This window comes from Mus caroli, chromosome 13 (assembly GCF_900094665.2).
Source record: "Mus caroli chromosome 13, CAROLI_EIJ_v1.1, whole genome shotgun sequence".
NCBI classification, from domain to species: Eukaryota; Metazoa; Chordata; class Mammalia; order Rodentia; family Muridae; genus Mus; species Mus caroli.
The window spans coordinates 13,585,662-13,609,407 of record NC_034582.1 but is presented as its reverse complement, the minus strand read 5'-3'; the positions used below and the strand labels follow the sequence as shown (position 1 = coordinate 13,609,407).

General features: G+C 40.4%; 1 protein-coding gene across 2 annotated transcripts in view; it reads left to right on the top strand.

The window, feature by feature from the left end:
• Window positions 1-23,746, top strand: part of Pou6f2 (POU class 6 homeobox 2) — a 382,578-nt gene that overhangs the window by 263,637 nt on the left and 95,195 nt on the right. The window lies entirely within an intron of this gene.

Below are 23,746 nucleotides of genomic sequence, written 5' to 3'. Positions count from 1 at the left end.
CCCCAACACAAGGGTGACACTAGTGATGGCATTTGTGGCTGCTAAACAGGAAAAGACATGAGATCAAACAGATGAGCACATAGATAAAAGGCAGGTAGGTTAGGAACCACTCTACGTCATATCCATTGCTTTGTCTCTCTGAACTTGCTTTCTAAAAGTGATCCAAAGTTTTTATGTACCAACATTTTATTCCTGGACAAGTGGTTAAAGGTAACTTTCACCCCAAGAACATGCCTAAGACAGAGCTAAAAAGTATATATATATATATATGTATATATATATATATATTTTTTTTTTACAAGGACAAGACAACCTAACAATTTTGATATGATAATAAAATGAACACAAGCTAAAAACTGTCTTTCTCAGACACCTGACATCTGGTGGGAGAGTAAATCTAAGCAAACGCACTGTTCAAGCAGCCCTAGCATCATCAGAATCTAAAATGCATCTCTGTCATTCCAGACTGGGGGAGCGATGCTTTCTAAGAAGAGATAACGTAGATGTGTCTATATACCAAGTGAATCAGTGACTTTCATACTCTGTAAGCACACAGTGTCTGAGAGAATCAACTTGTTTTACTTTGACTCACAGTTTTGGAGAGTTGAAGTCCATCATAGCAGGGAGGGCATCGGAGAGTGGGTTGGTTTCTAACAACAGTGTGAGGCAGAGCCTCTTCACAATAGCGAAACAAGAAACCGAAACCAAAGCAAGAACTAGAGATTGACCTTAGAAGGCCTATCTTCAGGGACAGATTTCTGCCAGACAGGCAGAACATCCTGTATGTTCTACATCCTCCTCTGACAGTCCCACCAACTAGGGAGTAAGCTTCAAACAAAACCTGCAGGAGATGCTTCAGATCCAAATCATGACAATATGTGGTTAAACATTCCTACACTGCCCTCACCAAGACACCAAAATAGGTTAAATTACCAAAAAAAAGTTCACCCTGCCTTGATAGACAGCAGGACTTGCATCTACCCAAGCTGTTGATTATAATCTGGAGTTGTTGCCCAGTTAGTGAAGGCTAGCTTGGAACTATGCAGACATCAGTCTTCACTGAACATTGACAACATCGAATGACTTCTGAGCTCCTCCCAGAAACTACCAAAGAATCCCAAGCTGCTTGGTCCCATTGTTTTCAGCAAAGGAATGCTCAAAGCCCCACTTTGTTTCTTTATAGCCCTAATAAAATATTCTAACTTTTCAACGTTGGGAGTTTGCTTCTAAACTTAATATATTTGTGGTATTTATGTAGAAAGTAGAGATAACATTAATACTCAGGGACCTGAATGGGTGACCACCAAAGGTGTGCCTTGTTCAAAGTTTAAAAACATTTTTGAATGGGTACAAAATTAAACTCGAATAAGTCTCTGTCAACAAGCAGAAAGCACTCTTGTAGGCAGGGCCATGTAAAGGAAAGGAACAATTTTATGGTCTCAACTTTTTCTCCCCAACACTCAGCTGCAGGGCTTTTGAGCTTGTGGAACATGGAAGGTTTGAACTTTTTAAAAAGAAACCCATTTAAAAGCACTGCACAGACATTTAATTCTCAGAGGTAATGATCTTTATGAGGCGGAATGAAGTGTTTTGTCGGAAAATTATTCAGGGAATAAAGATCAACTAAATGCGTATGTGAGAACTTAAAGTTCATTGTTATGATTCTCCACGTTCATGTGGGCTTTATATTTTTACATCATTCCAAGACAGCATGTTAGAACTGCAACATGGATTATTAGGAAATGCTAGCACATTGGAATCCTTTTTGTTTAATATTTGGCTCAAAAAAACTTAGAAGGATAAGAATGCTGTATAGAAGATGTCTTAAGAAAAAGTCTAAAATGAAAGCAGGCTGTGACAGTATGTTTGGGTGACGTCATTTCTCAAAGATGAAGAAAAACATGAGCAGTGCTGGCAGATAGCAACACCTAGACAAAACGTCTCCAAATAGCTCCTGTCAGGTGTTCCTGTAAAATTGCAGCATAATTTTATTTCATGTTTCTACTCAATTCCATGAAATGGATTGCATTTATGAAACCAGATTGTTGTTTCAAGGCAGAGAAGACTCTGAAGTGTTACCCCTTTAGAGCAGCTTGGGTAAGAGAGGAATTTTGTTCACTTGGGCCAGAGAAGGGTGAGTCTAGTGTGGATAGCAAAAGCTGAACCCTGCTGAGCTGTGTTTAGTTTAGATTCTCCACTGATACCCTAAACCTGCCCACTCACAACTGCCTTCAGTCCCTGGAGGCTGAGGAGAGAAGTTCTAAACAGAAGAAGAAAGTACTCGAATCCCCAGGAGCCAGGCAGTCAAGGCACACAGGCAGGTGCAGGTGAATGTACAAAATGAGTTTCTGTAAAGAGTGCATGGGACAGAAAAGTGCATCAGGGAGCTGAAGCATCCTCAGGGTCAAGGATGGGCTTTCAGTCCATGCATCTTCATTTGCTGTAACCCACCTACAACAGAATAAGCAAGAATCTGAAACAATAAGTAGATGTAACCTTTTAGATTGGGAGGACTTAAAGTAATTGTTCCTGGAAGGAAACAAACAAACAAACTCAAAATTTTAGTTCAATGTTAGTCTAATCTGGCAGAGATCCTGTGATTGTATGAATGGCGAGGCTCTTCGTTTCCAGCTCTTTGAGATTGCGTCTCCTGGGGGTGCTCATCAGAATTTTACATGCGCTGGAAGCATCACAGGCACGTTGCCCATGTCCTAATGAGCCCCTCCTAAAGGGTCCCATAGCACCTAGCTGGAGCTCATTGATCATACCAGAAAGTGAATAGCTTCTTCCTTATCCCAGCCCCACCTCCAACTTGCTCCTGGCTTTTGACAAGCTATTGCAACTCTCGGGGTGTCAGTTTCTCTCACCTGGCATTTCTAAGAACGTTCCCAGTCCTGTGCATGTATGTTCCAAATGTTGGTAGAAGTCTGGGATTTTACTGGCTGCTGAAAACCTTATTTTCAGATTTTGAGTATTCTTCAAGGTCAGGTGAATTTCTTCCCACTCAGCTGGATAGCAGAGAGGAAGGAGAGTGGAAAGCAAACGTAAGTGGGGTAATGATAGCAGAAGAAGGTTTTATCTTAGCCAGAGAGCCCAAATTAAAGTCAAGTTTTCATCTGCAGAGAGTCGCCGCTGTAAGCTCTCATCCCAGATTGTCTTGCCACACCTGTGCATTAGAGAAGCTTAAGGAACCAAACGCTGCATTTAACCTTGGCCTTCTGAATGCCATCTTGCTTGGCAGGAAGCAAGATAATCTTTGCCTTTTCTTGTTTTATCGAACACACATTTTAATAAGCAACAGAGGAACTGAGAAAGGGGGAGGACAGAGAGATGGAGGGAAGGAGAGTGAGAAAGAGAGAGAGAGAGACACACACACACACAGAGGGGCAACAATAGGAATAGGAGCAGAAAACTATGTGTGCTTGTATACAGAATGAGGGGCCTAGCAGGTGCTTGGAAGATGGAGTAGGATGCGTTTTCCCCTGGGAGCATTTGCTGATCTATAGGCCTAGCAGCAGCTCAGAAATGAAACTGAATCAGAATCCTACCTCTGTTGCACTGGGGCAAGGCCTTTTGACCTTCTCAACCATAGTTTCCCATTGACACACTCAGTACTGTATCCAATGTCGATATGCAATAGGAGAGTGGTGTGATACCCCTTTTTGAAACATTAAGTCCAAATCTTAAGAAGTAGTAACTTCCATTATTTTTATAGCAAATTTTCTCCAACCATGAGTCCTTCTCCTCACTGTAAAAAGGGCCTGGGGTTTTTGAAGCCACACTCCTTCTCCCTTCAACAATTGCTCCGTTTGGCACAAGGCTCCTGGCTGTAGGGTTTTTTCCATTCATAAAATTTAATCCCTCGGAGGCCCTTTCAGTTTCTTTTGAGGTTTAGCTTAGAAATCAGTCGCGCTATGTGGTGTCAGTGGCCCACACTGCATGCCTATGCATAGTTTCCTTTGGACATTACCAGTTCTGATAGAACAGAGACATCTCTGCGTTCACACAGGGCCAAGTCACTTGCAGAAGTAAAACTAAGCTAAAACTATGTGTTTCTTATTTTAGATGCAGAACTTAAAAGCACCTTCCCCAAAACACAGTAATTGAAAAAAAAAGATAATATTCTAATACAGTGTTTTGAAAATTCAAATGGCAAAAAGCCATCATCAATAAAATTTCAGGTTTTAAGCTCTAAGGCCAGGTTGAGTTATACTCAATTGTAAAACACAAGGAATACTGACACACTGGCCTAAACCCAAGACTTTCCAGGCTTCTTTTCATGGTTAAAATGTTGCACTAAGTTGCTCTGTGTCTTGATCCTCAGTGCAGTACATATGCCCAGTGCTTCCTCATATGTTTCTCCTGAACCTCTTGCACTCAGGTGAATTAATGATGTAGCTAGCAAGCATCCTCCCTGGCCAACAGCATCCCATCTGTTGTAAGTTTTGGTATGTCTTATACATCCTACTTTCTAGATAAACTGGAAAATGCACCAAGTTTTGCACAGCAGGAAATCAAGAGCATGTTGGCTAATAATTAGAGAAGGATAGAGGCTTGCAAATCTATATTCCTTATTACAAATGACTAATAAACCCATCTTTTGTAATTGAAGTATTATGACAATCAGATAACTCTTTTGGATGGCTGGTTTATGACTTTCTGAAATCAAGTAAAGTTGGTAAAAAATGATAGTATTGTCAACATGCAGACAATATGCTCTCACAGCCATCCAGCCATGAGGACATCTGGAAAACAGGACTTGGCAAGGACTGGGAAATATTTCCTCTTGTCTAAAGAGCCAAAGAAAACTTGATTATCATGGATGAGAAATCCAGACAAATTCAGGGATTTACTGTGAAGATTAGGTATCACACACTAATAGAGATGTTTTGTATGCTATAAATGTGTTGAATAGGGCTTCATTAGCCTAAAGTTGGGAGAGAGTAAGGCTTTATTTCTGCCCACCCCACCAGCCAGAAGACTGAACACGTTATTCACGATTCACCCATTCAGCAAGAGGCCTGGTGGGAAATGGGAATCCCTTTACCCATCTGTATTAAGCACTGAATAAGATAAGCAAAATATATTTACCCATATACTCTGCAAAGGACAATTTTTCCTTTTATGAAAGAAAGAAAATCTCCTTTAACAAAACCCTCAGTTCAACATTACTGACATTTCAAAGAATTTATTACAAGCATTTGAGATCCAGGAGGAACAACGAAGTTTATATTGCTTTGAGAGTGGCAGGAGAAGAAATTAGTTTACCAAGGATATACTTATACACCGCAGTGATTCTTTGTCATTGTTTAGATTTACCATTCCAGTGTATTGCTCTGTCGATGATTAGTCAGATTGTGTGGAAGGAGGCAGCATGTCTTCACCACCGACTATGGAACCTCACATCAAATAGTGATAGATGGAAAGATGCTCAAGGTAGAGTTGGGGGGGGGGAATTATTGCAGCATTTGAGCATGCTGAGTTCTAAGTTGTCACATAAAGCAGATCCATTGTGATCGTGTCATTGGAGTAGCACAGAGCCTGGCACTACACATACCTCCTAGTCCCAGCAGTCTCCTAGACAGTAGCTGGAGAACCAATCCTAGAATATGACACAGAACGCTATGGGAACCCTTTTAACTTTACGTTCATAAATGTGTCACTCGGCTAACACTTTGCTCTGAACAAGCAATACTTAGCATTTATGTGAACTCAATATAATATTCCAGTACTTTAACACTGTGTTATTCTTTATGTTTTAGCCTCATTTCCCACAACTTTGAAGTAAATTTTCCATGGGCTTTTAAATGGACTCCCAAATCATAGACTCAGAAGTGAATATTCTCTAGGTTGTAAAAAATAAAGTACTTTTATAAGTCTCTGCAAACATTTGGTAAGCACAAGTGCTGTACATTACAACCCCACAAAGGAGCTGCAGATCAGACTAGGTGGGATTTTAGAGAGAAAGTGTCTTTTAGAAGCAGACATTGCTAGATCAAATGCTGACACTGATGAACACTTGCAGCAAGATGGCACATCTTCCAGAGCCTCAGTTTCCTCTATAATTGGTGGAGGGGGGAGGGGATTAAACGACATGGCTTGTATGAGAGCAACTAATATGATTCCACAGACTAGAGCTAGGGCTTGGTGGAGATTTTCCTTCATTGACTGTAACTGTTTTAATCTAAGGAAGAATATGAGACAAACATGCTTTTGAACAAAAGCAAATAATTAACTTTGGGCTATAACTATTCATGCCTACACAGTAATTATACCTGTGCTTTGTCTGGGGAAACTGAGTCAGAAAGGTGATGATACTCTTTGAAGAGTAACAAGGAAGCCCTTTAACAAGGGCTGTTGAGAATCTCCAAAGGATGTAAGCTAGAAAGCAAGCATATGCATGCACTGAATCCTAATGTTGATTAACCATCTAATGTTAAACACTTAAACCCACAGAATCTCATTTTACAGTTGATATGCTTAAGAACCCAAATAAGTTAACATACAATGTTAATCCTGAGATTCACTGGAGAAAAAGAAATTCCACCATTTGGGATCAAATATGAAGCAAGATTTATTAAATATTAAATACTGACCAAGAGATGAACTTTGGTCAGGACCAATCCCTGGAATATCCCAGCTGAATGGCCCAGAGACCTGTGTTGCTTTTATAGACAAAAACTGACAGGCTACCATACTTTTTCATGAAGTTTAATTTGCCAAAGACTACAGCTCCCAGCCTTCTGTGAAGTTACCTGGTCCTTGGGCAGAGTAGGGCTTACAGGTTAATTTTGGGTATTACACTAGTTTACCAATGTAGTTTCTATCATGTATGCAAAGGGGGAAAACATTTTTAATTATTACACTTATTTGCTTATTACATGTATGTGTGCTTGCAAGTGTGCACGTGCATGTGTGTCTGTGTGCTTGTGTTCAATTCACCTATGGGAACTAGAGGACAATTTTAAAGAGTTGGTTCTTTCCTTCAATCATGTGGGTCCTGGAGATTGAACTCAGGTTGTCATGTCCAGCGGCAAATGCCTTCACTGGCGGAGCCGTCTTACCAGCCCAAAGAATCGTCATAATGTCAGTTCTTCTGCTAGAGTTAGGATCTTGGGCAAGCTACCAAATCCCTTTGAGACTTATGTGCTGTGTATTTCATGAAAAGTTTATATGGGATAATGTTTTAAACATTTCCAGACCCACATTCTATTCATGAAATAAATAACATGGTTTGATGACAAGAAAAAAAAACACACACACATTTACACCATAATTCATAAAATATATGCAATATTTAGGAAATACTTTTTTATTGGGCTAATATTTATAACATGTAGAAATTTACAATGCATACTTCTATATTCATTAGTTTATTTATTCACGGCCTCATGTTCCAATGCCCTAGCCATTTATTAAATAAAATTTCCGTATTATCTTACAGAATTAACTTTATTCTTACATTTTCTATACAACCCAAAAGACACTAAAATTATCTCCAGATGCAAAAACCTTGAGTCTCAGAAACGCTGAAGCAGCTTCCTAAGCCTACGTATTGGCTGATTCTGTACTCCAGAGCAGGTCTGATTGCAATTGCCATCATTCATAGTTTTCTGCCTCTGCAATGCCTATTTTGGTTATGGGCTAACTGTGTATCTTCGTGGTCTTCCTCTTCCTTCATCCTCCATGTTAAGACCTAAATGTTGGGCCCATAAGTACAAAAGCAAGGCCAAAGAGGATGGGAATACCATCTTCAGAGTATCTGTGACCTCACACAGCAAAGGCCAAGTTGCCTCTGAGTGTCTGTATAGTGAAAAAGACAATTCTCCTACCCTTGGCCACTCAGTGGGCTCTCTGTGAGGCCATGGAAGAATGCATCATGGAGGGAGTATTTGCCATTTGTCTGCTACTGGCTCTGTTGGGTCTCAGAACTAGTGTCTATGTCTGAAAGCCCAGTTGGGTTCCAATCAATGCAACATTCCTAGTCTAGCACATTTTGTCTGAACTACAGTTTGACAGTGATTTTCCCACAACCACTTAGCTTTCTATAACAAGAGATGTTTAACTGTCATAAAAAAAGAAGTAAAGTTAGGAATCCCTTCGTTTTCTCAGTTGGACTCTTCTCTCTGGACTTGAGCCTCTGTCCTTGCATTGTCAGATAACAGTACAGGGCACTCAGAGCTTTGAAACTGAATAAAAGATTTTAAGAGTTTCAGATTAGAGAGTGTTGGAAAAGAAACCCCTCGTGCTTCTCCCAGGAAAGCTCTCCAGGCCATGATCTGTAAGGCTTACAAAGTTAAATCTTTTTAATTAGGGGAAAATATCTTTGTATTCCTGCCTGTGGGGAAAAAAAAGCGACACTCCTTGCAAACTGCCACATGCAGTACTGTACATCCAAAAGGACTTGTCAACCTAGAGCTAAAAACCAAGTGATCCTAGGAACCAACCTGAAGAGGAAGAAAGTCAATGAAAGCAGAGACCAGATACAGGGTTTTTGAGTTGCTAACATTGTTAAGAATTACATGGAACCCATTTGAAATGTCTTCAAAGCACACTAAACACATCATCCTTCCACCAGCCTCCTTCCGTGAGTTTCTTCTTACCAGAAAGGAAGACTAGGATCAAACACGTCCTAAGCCAGGACCTTGTAAGCCTGTCTACTACCATCCTCTCAACTTGTCTAACTCAGGCTACACGGACCATAATCCTATATTTTGTCCACAGTTCCTTTTATTATTTTAAAAAGGAAATAACAAATCTCATTGGCCATTTTTCAGCCTCTGCTGTACATCAGGAGCAGGGAGGTTTTTGAATACTGCTATGTAAGAGCCACCTAGAGCAGTGGTTCTCAACCTGTCCGTCAAGACCTTGGGGGTTGCATAGCAGATATCCTTCATGTCAGATATTTACATTACAATTTATAACAGTCACAAAATTATAATTATGGTGTAGGAGTGACATAATTTTATGGTTGCGTGTCACCACAGTATAAGGAACTGTATAAAAGGGTCACAGCATTTGAAAGGTTGAGAACCAATGACCTACAGGTTCTAAATGAAGCTGGGCATCAACAGCTCTTAAATTCTCAAGAAGCTTCCAACATGGGGAGAAGATAAACAACCATCTATGGTCTTAATAACAGACACCAAATTATCCAGTTCTAAGAGAGTGACCAAAATGCTTTCTGTCAAAATGTTGGCTACAGGGGTTGTCCCTTAGTACTTTTCAGATAGAGAGATCTTGATTTCCATAAAGAATGAACCAGTGTTGGTCCAATGTCTACCTACCCAGATGCACACTGTACCTGAGAATCTCTGGTTTATTATCTACTCAAGTCTGTCCCAAACTCTTCATGGCTAATAACCCTGTATCCTTAGGGGGAAAGAATCCTAGTGATTTATAATGACCCTAAAATATTATAAAGAAAATAGATAATCCTTTTGCACTACTGAGCACACTCTCAAAAGAACTAAGAATATTAGGTGCCCTTTTGCTGCTAAATGCTGTCCCTTTCTAGCTAAGGGATTCTTAAACTTTTCAGGTTGATGTTCTCTTCTGGCCTAAGGAAGTTTTATATAGTCCTAGGTATATAAAAAACATTTACTGATAATAAATCATAAAGAAATTTCTTTTTAAACAAGTTTGATATGCATATGATTTGACAACTTATAAAGGACAAAATAAAATTTTGGTACTAATGACAGATGTGCATGATCACTTGTTTGTTTGTTTGTTGTTTGAGATGGAGTTTCTCTGTGTGTCCCTGGATGTCCAAGGATTCTCTCTGTAGACTAGACTGGCTTTGAATGCAAAGATCTTTCTGCCTCTGCCTCTCAAGGGCTGGGATTAAAGTGTGTGCCTGATCAAACTAAAAGCAAAATCCAGCAGAAGTAAATATTGTCTGACATCCTGGTCTCAGTTTAGCCTTCTGAGTTCCAAAAGACTTGGGTGTCTTGCTTCTCTAGTCCTGCCAGCTACAGCACACACAGCTTGTCTTGTAGGTCTGCACAGGTTCCACTTCACACCTGCCACTATCCTTGATGGCTATCCCACAGTTTGATGTCTCTAATATCCTGCAGTTTCCATGGCAGCTGGAGCTTCACTTTCACCAGTGACCTCTCAGGGCCTCTCTGAAGGGACTTCAGCACTGTCATAGAGCCTTAGCTGTTCCTATGATCCTTCCATGCCTTTAAAATCAGTATCTTTCCAGGGACTTACAAAAAGATAAATTCAGCTTCCAGCCTGAGTTGCAGCTGTGCTCACCCCGAGGAAACACTCCATTACTGCCCCCAATGAAGCATGGGTATTTTCACCTCAATTACAATGATCTTTTATTAATCACAGCCAATTTCTAGCCTTTGAGACCAAGATCTATTTAGCAGTGAAGTACTGGAGCTCATGGTTCCAGTGGTCTAGAGTTCATGATCATCAGAGTGGGGAGCACGGCAGCAGGTAGGCAGCCAAGGGTCTGGGGCAGCAACCAAGAGTTCACATCTTGATCCACAAGTCCAAGGCAGAGAGAAATCGCATGGGCTTTTCCAACATCAAAGCCCACACCAGTAGCATACCTCCTCTAACAAGCCTCTACCTCTCAATCCTTTCCAGGAAGTTCCACCAACTAGGGACCAAACATTCAAATATGGGGGTCCTTCATTCACAGCACCACACGCACAGACTCTTAATTCAAGTATACAACAGGAGCACCTTGATATAGTATTTCCCTCTGAACGTTCAGAAGTCAGGCATCCTATCCTCCAAGCTACCACAATGATATCCTAATAAGCTCTGAACAGTCAAAGGCTTTTCCAGCCATTAGTTCGTCAGTCTACCTAATTTCCACAATTCTCTCCCAGACCACCATGATCAGGTCAATCACTGCAACAGCCCATAGTGTTTCTGTTCTAATTTGCTTTTTGTTGCTCTGATAAACATCATAACCAAGAGAAACTTGGGGAGAAAAATGGTTATTTCATCTTATAGATTATGTCTGTTATCCAGGAAAGCCATAACAGGAACACAAGTCAGGGGCTTTGATGCAGAAGCCACAGAGAAACATTGCTTGCTGGCTTGCTGTCATGGTCTACTGCTCTTACTCAGCCAGCTTTCTTATAAATCCCTGACCATCTGCTCAGGGGTGGTACTGCCTCCCATTGACTGTGCCCCTCTACAATTAGTATCAAGGAACTCCCCATAAACATGCCCACAGGACAACCTAACGGAAACAAGACATAAGTTGGTGTTCCTTCTTCCCAGGTATGTCAAGTTTACAACTATGATTGGTCATTACAATCATTACATGAAATTTGGCTTGGAACTAGGACAGAATTTCTAACAATTTCTGAAACAGTTCTAAACATAGTTCTGCAATTTTGTATTTCGCATATGTGTAAAGTGATATTCTCAGTACTGATGATCATAAAATCAAAATATTGGCCGGCTGAAAACTGTTGAAGATGCTCTATACCCTGCAACATCATTCTTGGGACTAGTGAAATGGTTCAGTAGGTAAGGGTACTTGCAAGCAAAGCTGACAAACAGAGTTTGATCCTCAGAACCCACATGCTGCAAATAATCTTCTGATTTTCACATGTGCATTATGCTATATGAACACACACACACTAAAGTAAAAAAAAAAAAAAAAAAAAAGCCTTTGACTGTTCAGAACTTATTAGGATATCACTGTGGTAGCTTGGAGGATAGGATGCCTGACTTCTGAACGTTCAGAGGGAAATACTATATCAAGGTGCTCCTGTTGTATACTTGAATTAAGAGTCTGTGCGTGTGGTGCTGTGAATGAAGGACCCCCATATTTGAATGTTTGGTCCCTAGTTGGTGGAACTTCCTGGAAAGGATTGAGAGGTAGAGGCTTGTTAGAGGAGGTATGCTACTGGTGTGGGCTTTGATGTTGGAAAAGCCCATGCGATTTCTCTCTGCCTTGGACTTGTGGATCAAGATGTGAACTCTTGGTTGCTGCCCCAGACCCTTGGCTGCCTACCTGCTGCCGTGCTCCCCACTCTGATGATCATGAACTCTAGACCACTGGAACCATGAGCTCCAGTACTTCACTGCTAAATAGATCTTGGTCTCAAAGGCTAGAAATTGGCTGTGATTAATAAAAGATCATTGTAATTGAGGTGAAAATACCCATGCTTCATTGGGGGCAGTAATGGAGTGTTTCCTCGGGGTGAGCACAGCTGTAACTCAGGCTGGAAGCTGAATTTATCTTTTTGTAAGTCCCTGGAAAGATACTGATTTTAAAGGCATGGAAGGATCATAGGAACAGCTAAGGCTCTATGACAGTGCTGAAGTCCCTTCAGAGAGGCCCTGAGAGGTCACTGGTGAAAGTGAAGCTCCAGCTGCCATGGAAACTGCAGGATATTAGAGACATCAAACTGTGGGATAGCCATCAAGGATAGTGGCAGGTGTGAAGTGGAACCTGTGCAGACCTACAAGACAAGCTGTGTGTGCTGTAGCTGGCAGGACTAGAGAAGCAAGACACCCAAGTCTTTTGGAACTCAGTAGGCTAAACCGAGACCAGGATGTCAGACAATATTTACTTCTGCTCAGTTTTGCTTTTAGTTTGCCCCTATTGGTTTTATTCCCTTGACCTTCGCTTTTGAAATAAGAAGTATGTAACTTGTTTTTTAACTTTAAAGGAGCCCACAAATAAGAGTCTGGATATTTTAAAGAGACACTGAGCCTTTAAGTGACTGAAATTTTAAAGTCTCTAAAACTTTAAAATTCTATTGTAGTGTTTACTCTCATATTAGCATGACATATTGGGAACAAAAGAGAAAGAAAAGGTTATGCTTTTAAAATGATCAAGTTGACAGGGGTAGACTTAGGGTAGTTAATCTTAGTTGTCACCTTGACACACCTGGGATAAAGGAACCTTAACTGAATTTTTTTTTCTGCATTAGATTGTGCAATGGGCTTATCTGTAGAGCATTTTCCTAATTAACAATTAATGTTTAAGTGCCACTAGGAACAGTAACAAGCCTGGGTGGGTGATCCTAGACTGTGTAAGAAAGTTGGCTGAGCAGAAGTAGGAGACCAGTATGCTACAGTCCTCTGTGGTTTCTGTTTCAAGCTCCTGCCTTGTATTCTACCTTACTTCTATCAATGATGGATTGGCACGTCAAAGTGTAAGATGGAATAAACCTTTTCCTCCTTTGTCAGTGTAGTTTGTTACTGCAGCAAAGAAAGCAAACTAGGACAGTATTTTTATAAAATTATAACAATTTGAGTCTCTCTCTCTCTCTCTCATATGTGTGTGTGTGTGTGTGTTGAGAGGGTGTTGCATTTGTGGTATAAAACATTGTGTATATGGATCCATACCTTCATATATGGAGGTCAAAGGAAGATGTTAGATATCTTCCTCTACCCTTCTCTATGATCTATTGATCTCTACCCTATCCCCTTGAAATACGGTTTTTCACTGAACCAGAAGCTATCAGTTTCTTCTATGTTGTATTGCCAACAATATCAGTCATTGTAGTGTTTCCCCTCAGGCCCGTGATCTATCTAGGCATAGGTTCTTGACCACATTGCCAGTCTCAAGAATGTGTTTTATTTCCTGGAGTGGGATCTCAATCTAAGCAAAGAGTGATTATCCCGTGGCATTGATGCCCTTATTGCACCAGTGGGCATATCTTGCCAGGCAGGCCATCGTTGTACTTCACAGGGTATACAACTGGGTGAGATTGATGGTAACTTTTCTTCCCTAGGACCATCTAGGTTTGTTTCTCCATGTTCCATGACTCAAGTATGCTGTGTCCTTAGCAATAGAGTCTTGCTCTCAAGTTCTGGAGGGTAAATAATAGCATTGATTATAGATAATAGTCTATAATGTTTGGGTGGTATGGAACCCCATTAGCCAACAAATCAAAAAGAAGTAAGCCATTTAGGATATTATGGTTTGTATTTGGTATTGTGCTTTCTCCTATTATAGCATAGCTCCATTTAAAATCTTTTTCTGTGTGCATACATATGTGATGCATATGTATATTTTATGGAGCTTCTACATTTGTGGGTTTCCAAGGCTTTTTCAAAGGATATTTCATGTTATTTAGACCTTCCTTCCCATAGTCTTTCTTCTACCCTTTCCTCCCAATTACTATCCCATTTGATCCTTCCTCTATAACTGTAAAGGGCTTTCTATGCCCACCCCATCTGTGAATAAAGACACAGAGACCTATTTATTATAAATGCTTAAGACCTTCGGTTACTCTTGTTCCCATCTAACTCTTATAATATAACCCACTTATTTTTATATAAGTTCTGTCACATGGTTTATTAGTTACTTCTCCTTCAGTCCCAGCCTGCTTCTTTCTATAGTCTAGCTGGCTATCTGCCTTGCCCTTGACTCTTCTTTCCCAGAGTTCTATTTCTCCCCAGAAGTTCCACCTATCTTCTCCTGCTTCTTTGCTGTAGGCCATTAGCTTTATATCAAAACCAATCAGAAGGTGAGAGAGTAGGTATTTACAAAATACCCAGGCTGGAGACGATCCAATAAAAATAACAGGACAAAAGTCTGCACTCAACTCTGCCAAGCACAAATCAGCATTTAAATAATATAAAAACAATAATATTACCCAACATTCCTCTTCTATTTCTCCCCACCCCACCTTTATAACACTATATTCTCTTTCCCCTTCCTGGGAGACCCCTCCCTTCCCCCTAGCGAGTTATCTAGCCTCTGTAGTTGTTCCAAATGAACTGTGTATATGCAAAGCTCAGAAGCCACTTGCCCCTGTGAGAGATAATCTGCAATGTTTGTTTTTCTCAGTCTGGGCTACTTGACTTAGGATAATTGTTTTCAGTTCCACCCATTTGCCCCCAGATTCCAGAACCTCATATTTTTAACAGCTAAGGAACATTCCATCCTGTAAATATATCACGTTGACATCATTCATCAGTGCGTAAATATCTAAGCTGTTTTCATTTTCTGGCTATAAAGAATGTGGCTGAGCAGTATCTGTGCCACAGTGTAGAGTCCATTGGATGTATACTATAGAATGTTACATCTGGATCTTGTGGTAGATGTGTTTTCAGCTTTTGGGCGAAAGTCCACACATACTGGCTTACAGGATACACCAGTTTGAACTCCCACAAGCAGTGAATAAGTGTTCTGTCTCCCTCTACATCCTTGTATTTATATGTTGCAATTTGGTTTTTGTTTGATTTTTTATTATTATTACTATTATTATCTTGGCCATTCTGGCTTAGGTAAAATGAAACCTCAAAGTAGTTGCAATTCTCATTGACCTGATGGCTAACGATGTTGAACACGTTTTGTCCCCTCAGACATTGGTGTTTCATCTTTTGAGAACTGTTTAGTTCCATGCTCCATTTTTAAATTAGCTCATTTGTTTTCTTAATGTTTAACTTTGTTTTATTTCTTTGTATATTCTAGATGCTAACTCTCTGTCACATATACAGCTGGTAAAGTTTGGGGTTTTTTTTTTTTTCATTCTGTAGTGGGCCTCTTTACTTGAGTGATGGTGTCTTTTGCTGAACTGGAGCTTTTCAGTTTAACCCAGCCCCCTTCATCAGTTGTTGTACTCAATGGCTAGATGGGCTATCAGGGTCTTGCTCAAAAAATCTCATCCTCTATAAGTTAAAGCATATCTCTTATGTTCTCTTGTTCTCTTCTCTCAGATTCAAGGTATCTAGTCTTATGAGATTCTTGATGACTTTGGAGTTGAGATTTGTGCAAGGTGAAGAATATCAATGGAGTCTCATTGTTCTACGTCCACTTTGACAGGCATCATCTGCTGAGGATGCTGTCTTTTCTCCAGAATGCATTTTTGTCTTTCCATTTAAAAAAAAAAAAAAAAAAAAAAAAAAAAGCTTGTGGACTAAAGTCTGGGTCCTCAATTCTCTTCAACTGATCAGCGTGTCTGTTTCTATGTCTGTACCATGCTCTTACTACTAAAGCTGTGTCATGTTTCATAATATCATGGCGATAACTCCCGTTCTTCTATTGTTCAGGATTGCTGTACTTATCCTGCTCTTCTTGTGTTTATGTATAAAGTTTGATCATTTTTTCAATTTCTATACAGAATTATGTTGGTACTTTGATGGAGACTACATTGAATCTGTAGATTGTTTTATTAGGATGGTTATTTTATAGTATCAATCCTACCAGTCCATGAACATGGAAAGTTTGGCACCTCCTGGTACTTTTTTTCAATTTCTTTCTTCAATGTCTTAAAGCATGTATGATGTAATTCAACTCTTTCACTTTCTTAGATTTATTCTAAAGTATTTTTGAAGAATTGTGGATGGTATTATTTCTCTTATTTCTAGGTTTACCATTTGCATGTAAGGAGGCTACTGATTTTTGTGTGTAAATTTTGCATCTTGTTGACAGTATATCAGCTGTAGTTTTCTGGTAGAGTCTTTAGAAATGTCTGAAGTCATATCACCTGCAAATAAGGACACTTTGATTTCTTCCTTTCCTATTCGTATCCTCTTTATTCCCTTCACTTGTCTTGTTGCCCTAGCTAAGACTTCATGAACTACATCGAACAATAGTGGAGAAGTGGACATTCTTTGTCTTATCCCTGATGTGAGTATAAAGGATTTAAATTATTCTCCTTTTAGAATGATGTTGGCAGTGGCTTTCTTGTAAATTCCTCAAATGTGTTGAGGTATGTTTACTGTATCCCCAGTTTCCCCATGACTAGTAAGACCAAAACTATCAAAATAAAATGAAACAAAAAGTCCCCACACACACACATCCTACACACACACACACATACATACATACATACATACAACAGATCTGTTTTATGTTGGCCAACTACTTCTGAGCATCAGGCCTACAGAGAAGAGTGTTTGATACACCCAGTGGCACTTCATTAGGGGAAAAAAATCCCCTTTGTCAACAGGCATTAATTATAAATAGCTACTTGGTTTGGGTACACTTTATGTCCATTTCCCTTTTTCAGTGCTGGAATTTTGTCTTGTTTGTACCTATGCAGGTCTTATGCCTGCTTCCACAGTCTCTCTGAGTGCAAATGTACAACAGTCCTGTTGGGTTTGGAAGACAGTTTTCTCAGATTCATCTACCACCTCTGGCTCTTACAATCTTTTATATTCTTTCACATAGATCCCCAAGCCTTGGACAAGGATCAGGGGTAAAGACATCACATTTATGGGGCTGGTGAGATGGCTCAGTGGGTAAGAGCACCCGACTGCTCTTCTGAAGGTCCAGAGTTCAAATCCCAGCAACCACATGGTGGCTCACAACCATCCGTAATGAGATCTGGCGCCCCCTTCTGGAGAGTCTGAGGACAGCTGCAGTGTACTTACATGTAATAAATAAATCTTTAAAGAAAAAAAAAAAAAAAAAGACATCACATTTAGGGCCAAGTGCTCCAAAGTCTCTTACTCTGCACACTGTCCAATTGTGTGTCACTGTGTTAATCCCCATCAAGTACAAGAAGAAGCATCTCTGATGAGGGCTCAGCTATGTACATACAGAATCTTTCCATAACTGTGAACACTAGTCAGTAGTGGTGAGGCTTCTAGTTGCCTTGATTTTTCCATGGTCAATGACATAAATGCTGTCTTCAGCAAAAGGCCCTTGCCATACATATGCTTTTGGGGAATAACCAATAGTCTGGTCAAAAGACTATAATGCCTAGGAGGATTCTATGGGATCCCTTTGGCCAACAACTCAGAAAGACATAACCCTTTCCTGGTACTGAAGGATTTTACTTGCTGTTATGTCTACTTGGAACATTGTATCCCCCATTATATGGTGACTCATTTTAAATCCCTTTCACAAGTATATATATATATATATATATATATATATATATATATATATAAAATGAAGCTTTTACAATAGTAGTTTTCCATGTGGTTTTTCAAAAAGCTTTTAGTGTTGGTTGTTCCTCCCCACATTTCCTCCTTGACCCTGTTCTCCCATTTCTTTCCCTATGCAATTCTCCTATTCCAGTTTCCCTTATCTCTTTATAGCACCACATTCTATTTTCCTTTCTTCGGTAGATCTCCCTGATAGTGGTCCCTTACTACAAACTCTGTGCTTATGCATAGTGTAGCACACATATTGAAATCCTAAAAGCAACATCCACATAGAAAACATTCAACACTTGCCTTTTGGGTCAGCGTTACCTCACTCAGAATGTCATTTATTTTATAGATCTGTAATTGTGTAAGATGGACATCTGGACAGTATTAAGCCTGTGGGTCCATGTTCATGTGAGGTCTTTATAACTTATGATGTCTTGTTTTAGTTTCTTCAATGTCTAGTGGTTAGAATGGTGTATTGAAGTCACCCCACGATCACTGTGTGAGGCTCAATGTGTGATTTTTAGCTTTATTGGTGCTTCCTTTATGAACTTGCATGTGGTTGTGTTTGGTGAATAAATGTTTTGAATTGCAAAATCCACTTGGCATATTTCTGCTTTAATGAATATGGAGTATCTATCTCTTCTGATACGTTTTGGGTGGAAGTCTATTTTTTGAGATATCAAAATCTAGCTAAGCTCACGTGCTTCTCAGAACCGTCATTAGTGATCTTTTGGACAGTAGTAAGGGTCGTTCTGCCATTTCTCTGTTAAATTCTTACGTGGAAAGAATCTGCAGTGCCAGCAAGAAACAGATCATCACCCTTTCTTGCATCAGCAAAGGAGTCAAGAGAGTGGAGGTTCTTATAGCAAACATATGATATGATTCTTTGCTTTGGTAGAAATGCCCTGCTGAAAGCAATCATTTCTTATACCTTGTCTTCAAGACCTGATATTCTTTCACTTCATCTAAATCTTTGGTGAGACTTTATGCTGAGCTTTTTGTTTGAATACATGAGTTTTTCATTCCAAGTTTTATTTTAGTTTGGCTCCCTCCCCAGCCCCAAGATTCTATCTCTTTATTAAATTCTATTTTAATATTTTGAATTTATATTATTTAATTCAACTGTGTTTTCATGGTCTTCATTTATGCATTTATTCATATCCTCTTTAAACAAGTTTATAATTGCTATTTTGAAGTTCTTGTATATCAGCTAAATTTCTTTTCTCAGAGTATATTAGGTTCAGGTTTCTAGTTTCAGGAGTATACATTTATTGTTCTGGTTCATGTTTTTGTGCATTAGGGATGGGATCGTGGCATAGGGAGTTAGGTAATTTCCAGTATTTTCTTGGTATGGATATTTGATCTTGCCTTTGGATAGTGGTCACTTAGATTTTTGTTTGTTTTTCTGTTACTTCAACTTGTCAAGTTGTGAGGCAGCTCTGGAGTTCTGAGTGTGATTCTCTACAGTTCCATGCTGGTGAGGTAGGTAAGGTGCTTATAAGCAGGCGTCAGTTGGGGGACTGGCTCTGGGGGTCTCTAAATAGGGCTCTGTATTGGGATCCAAGTGAGCCTCTGGTCTAGGTATGGGTAGGGTGGCTGATTTAGGTCTCACGTCAGCTTGGTCCTTGTGGTAAGTGTTGAGGATCCTCAACCCCCATTTTGACTAATGAAGCTCTGCTGAGAGGACACTCCGATCCTTCTAGCTCCTTTCCTCAGGTGGGAAGTTGTGTAAAGCCCTTAAGCAATTTGTACAGTGGAATCTGTCATCAAAACTTCATCTGCTCACTGCCTCACAAACTTCGTTTTTGTTTTATTTTTTGGAATTTTCACCTTTAGAAAGAGACCTCACTAGAAACACAGCATTTCTTTCCTTACAGACGAGGGTGGTGGTAAACAGCTCTGTTGTAAAGAACATTTTCATTCTCCTACTTGGCTGGTCTTCTCAGATTGAGTCTTTCTCCTGATTTTAAAGTTGACATTATCACTGCTCAAACATCAGTTCCTCTGAAGTTGGAGAGGAGGACCAGCCGATGCATCCTGTTCTTTCTTTACTAAGTACACTGGCGTGCTGAAGTCATTTCTACTGGATTGAAATACAAGTCCGGAGAGACTACAGTGGTCTGTGTCCAGTAATTAAATTAGGGTGCACGCCTTTAATCCCAGCACTCGGGAGGCAGAGGCAGGCGGATTTCTGAGTTCGAGGCCAGCCTGGGCTACAGAGTGAGTTCCAGGACAGCCACGACTACACAGAGAAGCCCTGTCTCGAAAAACCAAAACAAAAAAAAAAAACAAAAAAAAATTAGATCTAAGATAGACAACAGGATCCCAATGAGGAGGCATCAGGTCACATACCGAGTTTTAGACCTGAGTTGCCGTGTGATGTCAGGACCATACTCATCTACATTTAGACGTCTTTCACGTACCAGTGAGAGAGCACTATATGCCTCATTGAAAGTCAGAGTCTTCTCTTACACCATTGTATCAACACTTGGGAGAAGTAAAAATCAAGATACATGAAAACCAGTAAGAAACTATCCCCAAAGCCCCAGAGGCCGTGTGCAGCCAGATTGCCACCCTCTGCACTGAATTTCTGGTCATACATCAGTTGTTAGGAACCATGCTTAACGCACTGGGTGGGAGGAAGTGCTGGCTGCAGTATGATGTACAAATTGAGCTTCTGCTCTCCAGACAGAGGACAATTTCATTATAGCTATTCCTGTCAGAATAGGGAATTCATCTCATAGTAACCATCATGGTAGTCCCAACACGCCAAACGATGGTTTTGTTTACATCCAGTGGAGTAAAGTCTTCAAAAATGCCTGCCCTTTTTGAAGTTCTGGGCCTGTTTTTTGGTCTTTGGGTTTTTTTTGTTTTTGGTTTGGTTTGGTTTGGTTTTTTGTTTGTTTCCTGCAAGGAGGCACAGAAGTCCAATAATCTAGAGAAATTCTTGACACCTACTCAATGTCAGCATCCATCAGATCAGACATTAACACTCTCATTTTCTCGGAGCAGAAACCTAACAGAACTTGTACAAATAACAGCCCTGGGATGCATAGATGAACGCCTTTGATGACCTAACCTAAAAGAAAAAGGAAAAGAAAAAGAATAGAAGGAATAAACACTTTAAACTGTCCAGCCCAAATCCAACATACGCATGTACATTCAAGGGTTAGACTGTAAATGTACAAATGTGTGGGTGTGTGTATTATCCATCTTCATAGTTATGTGTATTACACACAGTTGTGTGTAAATATGAGTATTCAATAATTGCGTGTATATATTCGCATGCAGATATTTATTTAGAATCATTTTTTGAAACATCAACTCGGGGACTGCAACCCCTTAAAGTGCCATCCTCCGTACTGCAAATCAGTGGAGGGCGGGCAGGTAAGCAAGGGGTAAGAATGACATTGTCTGCTTTATTTTTTTCTCCCCTTTCTGCCTGGATGTCTTGAGAGAATGACTAAGCAGTGCTGGAGATTACGAATTTGCTTAAGTGTAAATGGTTGATTGCAAGCAAGAGGCCGGCCCTCCCTGAAGGTGATTGACTGGGCCTGCAGGTCTTCACACTTGATGCCTGGATTTGACTCGGAAAGTCTGCCAAGTCTTTTACTGGGAAATTTATCTTAATTAGATCTGAAAGACCCGCCACAGCAGAATAGTCACACCGATTAAAATGAAAAACAGGAGAAATTACTGATCAAATTAATCATAATGTCGGGTTACAGCTGTAGGTCTGATGTAATTTGCCACTCCAGTGAGTTACATCGGCCCGGGCCCTGGAAAGGAAGCTGGCTTTACGCTGATCCGTAACACCCGCGCGCTCCAGGCGGCCAGCAGGAGGCTGCTTCATTCATTTTCCTGGCTTACTCTGACCTCCCTGCTGCAACTAGAAACAAATCAGGCACCAAACAATCCGGGTGGGGAAAGCGAGGGCGGGTATGCAAGAAACATTTCCTACCCGCCAGTGCCAGGGAGCTGTGTCAAAAATGGTGAGCGGTCCCAGGCCCGCTGAGCAGGTGCTTTTCAGTTCTCCACTTAACCTCCTTTTAGTGTATCTGGGACTGCGATGCAGAATGGGAATCAAAGGGTCAGAGGCCCAAACCTCTGGATCTAAGCAAAGGGTGGGGGCGGTGGGGGAGGAGTACTTTAAGAAAACCCTTTTTCTTGTTTGACAACTGGGACACATGGATTGAAATAATCTTAGATGTCATGACAGGAATGAGAACCTTAGGCAGTTGAGTCTGATTTCTTCGATATGGATGTGGTGCTGAGATTCTGATTTTACAATAAAACCTCCTTGATTCTGTGTCAGAGGTGAGGTGAAAACACACACACACACACACACACAGGCCTACCTTTCAGAGTGATTAAATGTTCAAAATATTTTTGCTGCCTCTATGGCCTAAAGCTCACTTCAGATTAATAGTTTATACACCTTCTAAGTATGAAGGCTAGGTAATCCAGTAAACACTTAGGACCTTAGTCCTGACATCGAGGACCAGGTCTAAGGACAAAAGGAAGGAGCCGACGGCAGATCTCCTCCGGTACTGTTGCATGCAGTCTTCCGGAAGGAGCAAACTCCCCCACAGAAGGCCAAGTCCATGAGCACCGAGTCTGAGAAAAGGGGGCACCTAGCTCCCTGTGTGCTAGAACTTTTCTCAGAACCTCCATCTGCTCTGTCCGTGGGAAGTGCCATCATATACCCTAAAACACAACTTCCTGCTTCTGTTTTCTCCTTAAAGAGTTCTTCATTCCCATCATCTCTCTCTGTCTTGGACCACTCTTTGCTCCCTAAGAGGAATACTAGCAGAGCTAATATCTAACAAAGAGAAATGTAAATTTTTTTCCTCATGATTTTGAAGGCTGGTAAAACAAGATCAAGGTGGCTTATCCTGCTGTGTCATAAGGCAGCTGAAGGTTCACACGAGCAGGAGAGAAAGCCTGAAAGATAGTCAAACTCACTTTATAATAACAGAGTTCTCTTCCCTTACAGAGCCCACTTCTCAACTCCTGCTTTGGGTGTTAAGTTTTTAAAACATGAACTTCAAGAGCCCATCCAAACCACAGCAATATTCATGATCAAAACCCTCCCTTTGGCCATCTTAGTCAGGACTCTGGTGCTGTCCTGCTGTCTCTCCCCAGTCCTCCCATGACATCCACCCCACTGTCTTTGGTAGTGCCTTGCCCATCACCTGAAATTCTTACTACTTCAGTGGCCCACCCAGCTTCCAGAAGATGCCCTATACTCTAAACTCGTATAGAACGTAATTTTTACTTTTTTCCATCATTTTTACAGACTTACTTATTATCTTACTTGAATTATAATCTTAAAAATAGCCACAGCATTTCATACCTCTGCTATCCCAGGATTATCAATAACTGATATTCATGATAAAATCTCACTTAACAGCTATTCATTTCCCTCCCACATATGAAAGTGTCTATTGTCAGGCATCTTGAAATTATTTACAAAATTACTTTATGAGATGATGTTTATTTATTATGATACTTACTTAGAACAATGTTTAGCACAGAGCAAACACTTTAATAGCCTGCGTCTCATTAGGATGAATTATTGTATTGGTCACCTCATGATCTCTATACTGTCTCTACAATGGGACTTGGAAGGGAAGATACAGGTCTGATACAGAGAGATATTTTAAAATCAGCTTCCTTCATTTGGGAGGGAACATAGAGCAAAGTAAGGACCATCATTTTCTAATTTTTCTATTACCTTTCCCCCCACCATCTAACTGCGAGGGTGAAATACTAAGGACTTGGGGGAAGGACAGGGATGTGGTGGCAACTCTGGAGAACCCAAAGCTGTGGTTTTGAAGGCAGCACATGGTAGAAAGAGGGGAACAAGGTGGTGTGGTACTGAAAACAGGAAGATATTTAAAAGACTGCAGCATGAATA